The following is a 5000-nucleotide window of genomic DNA, read 5'->3' as shown; positions in this document are numbered from 1 at the left end:
TTCAACAATAATTAAAATCATTTCTGTCCAAATTAATATTCATACAAACTAACACAATTATGTTGGATCTCTTAAATGAAATTCTGTCGAAAGAATTTGGTTGAATATTTTCGTACCAGATAGAAAAGCATATGAGGAAAACCTATATGAGTAAACATTTACTGTATGTTACATCGTCTGCCAGAAATTAGAAATAAACTCATCAGGAAGAATAAATGAATTTGATTAATTTCAAATTTAGTATAAATCTTGAAAGCACGGTTTTGTTTTTGTCTTTGCGGCTGATGAATTTGCAATAATAATAATAATAATTATAATAATAATATTAATAATAATGATAATAATAATAATAATAATAATAATAATAATAATAATAATGATAATAATAATAAAGATAAAAATAATAAAAAATAATAATAAAAATAATAAAAATAATGTTAACAATAATAATAATAATAATAATAATAATAATAATAATAATAATAAAAATAATAATAATAAAAATAATAAAAATAAAAATAATTAAATAATAAAAGAATAAAATAATAATAATAATAATAATAATAATAATAATAATAATAATAATAATAATAATAATAATAATAATGTATCTGAGTTCTAAGAATATAAGCGGCCTCGACTGAATGGAAGAGCTATACAATATGTCAGAATACATTAGAAATGTCATTGGGACAGAATTAAATTATCCAACAATAGGACTTGACGGGACTTCACACTCTAATTTCTCATTAAGCGAGTATAGTCTGCCCTGGTTTTGAGGAGTTTCTTCCTTGCGTGACGCAAATATATTCATTGTGTATGCTTCTACATACAAGTATATATATATATATATATATACAGAGAGAGAGAGAGAGTGAGAGAGAGAGAGAGAGAGAGAGAGAGAGGGGGGGGGAGATATATATATATATATATATATATATACAGAGAGAGAGAGAGAGAGAGAGAGGGAGAGAGAGAGAGAGAGAGAGAGAGAGAGGAGAGATAATATATATATATATATATATATATAAAACCTACTGCATATATAGCCTACACACACACAAACACACCTGACAATCACACACATATAAATATATATATCCTCTTAGAGGGAGGGGATACCTTAACGTGATGAAAGGGTTTGCATATCTCCACAACCAGTAAAGCTGTGGTAGTCAGGGCCACCCACACTAGGTAGGTTTACTGTGAGCGATCAGACAAAAATCTCCCACCATCACTATTCTGCACTGGAAAGCGTGGTGATGGAAACTGGCTAGACCCCAGGCATGAATTGACATGTGTGAGGCCTTTGTCCTGCAGTGGAATAAAAACGGCGGCATTTGATGATGTTGATATCATGAATAGAGACATTTAGGGATGTGGTGGCCCATGTGGTAACGTCCCTGACTGGTGAACGCCACACTGGGGTTGAGTCCAGCTCAAAGTCGTTAGTTTATTTCGTCACTGCAACCTCACACATCCCTATGAGCTAAGAATGGGGGGTTTGGGGGGAGCCTATAGGTCTATCTTCTGAGTCATCAGCAGCCATTGCCTGACCCTCCTTGGTCCTAGCTTGGGTGGAGGGGGGCTTGGGCGCTGATCATGTGAATATATGGGTCAGTTTCTGGGGCATTGTTCTGCTCGATAGGGCAATATGACTGTCCATTATCTCTGCCATTCACGAGCGGACTTGAAACATTTAAACCCCCAAAAGCTTGATATTTCAAAACTTGAAATGAAAACTAAAATGAATGACACAAAAGTAAAAACCACAGATCGACACAAAATCTTAATTCCCAAAGGATAAAAGCCACTCCAAAAAGCTTGTTTTATGAATATAAAAGAGAATGACAAAAAATCCTTGCACTCAGAATTGGATTTTCCTCGAAACATTCAACGTCAAAACAAGGAAGAGTCAGGTGAGCATTTTGGAGTCGGGAGAGCATGAGTTGGAGGACGAGATGTAGCTTGGCGGAAGTATGAAATGATAATGCTGAATAAATTAGGTTGGCTGAAGCTGCAACTTATGCAGAACGTCGTTGTTGCAATCTACCACAGTCTACTCACACACACACAAACACACAAAACATATATATATATATATATACACACACACACACATATATATATATATATATACACACACACATATATATATATACACACACACACACATATATATATATATATATATAATATATATATATACACACACACATATATATATATATATATGTATGTATGCACACATATACATACATACATACATACATATATATATATATATATATAGTGACTATATTTATACATATAATATATATACATATATATATACAGTATATATACGTGTGTGTGTGTATACATGTGCGTTTTTCACTTGTTGGCCCTTAGCACTGAAAGGGGGTAAGGTTAAAAAGAGTTTAAATATATGGTATGATAATTTAACAACACAGACTTCGTAACACCAGCTTTTGCGTTTTCTTCATTCTCGAAAATAAGCCTACTTATTCTGGCTTTCCTATATTATGCAAATTAAGACAAAAATTCTTAATATAAGTAACTATTGGTTAATATCATTTAGTTAATCCAAGTAATTACAATTGTAAGTAATAATAATGATAACCTGATAGACGCATCGATACTGTGAAGCTATTATGAACGAATTCACTCCGTGGATTTTTATGACTAGCAATGACAAGCACATATAATTAATATTATTTTTTTCGCGATTGAATGGCTGTCAACGAGCCAAATAGCTATGAACTGGCGGGGTTTTTCTATTTCAAATAACGCTGATAATGCACGACGCTCACCAGTGACATTTTAGACTACTATTTATTTACATCCATTAATGGCCCGGCCACTCACCCAAAATATAAAGACAATGGGAGGCAGCCAAAATAACATAATTGGTAAAATTATGAGAAAAAAAGGGGTGGGGTATAGTATGAAAAAGCAGCCAAAACTAAAATGGTTAGTGGCCACTGAGACAGGTAGGCCTAGGCATCAACAGGTAATTCAAAGTTGTATACATTTTATGAAAACCACCATAGTTACAATTAGTATACATTCTATCAAAACCACAAAACAGTTACAATTATTCATATAAATCAATAGAAACAAATGAAAACAAACTAGGAAACAGCACCCTACTTGGTAAATCGTCATCGTTACTAGCTAACCTAGGAGAGAAAGTACTGTACTCACCATGCAGCATATTAAAATCCCTCGACGGCTTCGGTTTACTGTAAAAGAAAAAAAAAATAGTATTTTTAGTTTGTTCTAGGTCTTCTATAAGGACAATTCCAAATGATACAGTGCTACAGGTAGGAAGGTGAGGTACCCTTCATTGTTCACTCAAAAGAAAGATGCTACAAGAATCGGTGGGGTCTTCTGCTAAGTCACTTGACAGAAAGGTGTTCCTGCTCCAGTAACACCACCTCATAGACATATGCCCTTTTATGCGTCCTTCCCTCGATGAACACATTTACAAGAGCAAAACTGTAAAATCTTTCATGCTGTTCAGGCTTTAATCTAATGTTAAAACGTAACCATATAGGACTACAATTGGTTGGAAAATTTCCCTCGCATGCATTACGCCTCAAGGACGATTTTTGACCTTATAGAACAAATAGTTTTAAAAAATCCTCATTTTTCATCATATGGACGAGAAAGGAGCCGGCAGCATCGACGGTGAGTTCAAAATACCCAAGGCTCTATGACTAAACCGCTTTGAAAAATTCCTAAGGCACAGTCACATGAAACAAAATCAACCAGTATAAATCTAAAATCATTTATACATGAAGGTCTATTAGTATCGTGAAATTCTAGACTAAGGTTTTGAAAGTGATAAAATATCTTAGTTATGTAATGACTTAACAGAATCGGCAACAATTTTTTGAAGCACATCAGATGATTCTTTATTAATCAAACTGTGCAATAGGCCTAGCTCCTAGACGGATTGTAGTTATGCCTATAACATTACCTTGATGAATTTAATACATAAACTTATACAAATTCTAATCAGAATATACAGAATAGAAAACGAGAATGCGTTACTATTATATAAGTGTTTTTATTTTGATTTGGACTTCGGTTAATATATGGCAATGAGAATAAAGTCAATAAATGACATTGACATTACCATGCAGAAAGGGACATAAACAGTAAACGTTAAAACCATAAGCAGTGAAAATGGAGGAGATTAAGCTATTGATGATGTAAACAAAAAATACCAAAATTACTTGAAACCTAAATACAAAACCGATGATATGGCAAATTTCCTATCTAGCACTATCTGGCAACTGCTATCACTTTTCTCGCTGTAATAGAATGGGTTACTTTAACTTACTTGGGTGTTTAGTTTTATATTTACGTTACGATAACAAGCAGTAATCTGTCTAATGTTTTATCTATCCCCATTGATAAAACTAAACTTAACGCGTTAGGATTTCAGATTATTATTTGGCCTACACGTCTAATAACAGAGAGTTTACCATCCGTATTGTTACCTTCCATGGCATAATCGCCATCTTGGTCCACGCTGATTACGAATTATGACTATATGAATCAATTTACCTTTTTCTCGTTTTTATTTGCCACTGTCACTATATCATCTGCATCAACATCACTACACATACGTTAAATGTTTTACACATGGTTATTACTGCTATTCTGATTATCTACGGTAAGTCTTGGTTATTCTTACCGAGAGCGCCATTTGGGGGTGTATGTATGATAGCGGCCACCTGTATGTATTATTATGTCTAACTTAGAATACGGCAGTGTAAGGGGGGTCGTAGGAGGGCGTCAGCCACCCCATTAGGTAAGCAGGTAAGGACACAGCTTATAGGTTAGGTTAAAGGGAAAGTTTAGGTTGGTTGATGTCCATTTTTAATGAACGCGTGAGGAACTGGCCGCTGATATACAAAGGCTCTGCCATTTGCCATCTTGGTTGGACCTAGACTTCCAATGGCTGGTGCAACCACAATAAAAACAAG

The 5000-nt window shown here is 34.0% G+C and overlaps 1 long non-coding RNA gene across 1 annotated transcript in view; it reads right to left on the bottom strand.

The window, feature by feature from the left end:
• LOC137634922 (uncharacterized) overlaps positions 1–5000 on the bottom strand; it is a 619823-nt gene that overhangs the window by 614661 nt on the left and 162 nt on the right. Inside the window, exon 2 of the long non-coding RNA XR_011042592.1 lies at positions 3208–3245. This is a non-coding gene — a long non-coding RNA (uncharacterized lncRNA). The remainder of the gene's footprint in view (positions 1–3207; positions 3246–5000) is intronic.

Source organism: Palaemon carinicauda, chromosome 45, assembly GCF_036898095.1.
Source record: "Palaemon carinicauda isolate YSFRI2023 chromosome 45, ASM3689809v2, whole genome shotgun sequence".
NCBI classification, from domain to species: domain Eukaryota; kingdom Metazoa; phylum Arthropoda; class Malacostraca; order Decapoda; family Palaemonidae; genus Palaemon; species Palaemon carinicauda.
The sequence above is the reverse complement of the archived record's forward strand: the minus strand, read 5'-3'. Positions and strand labels throughout refer to the sequence as shown.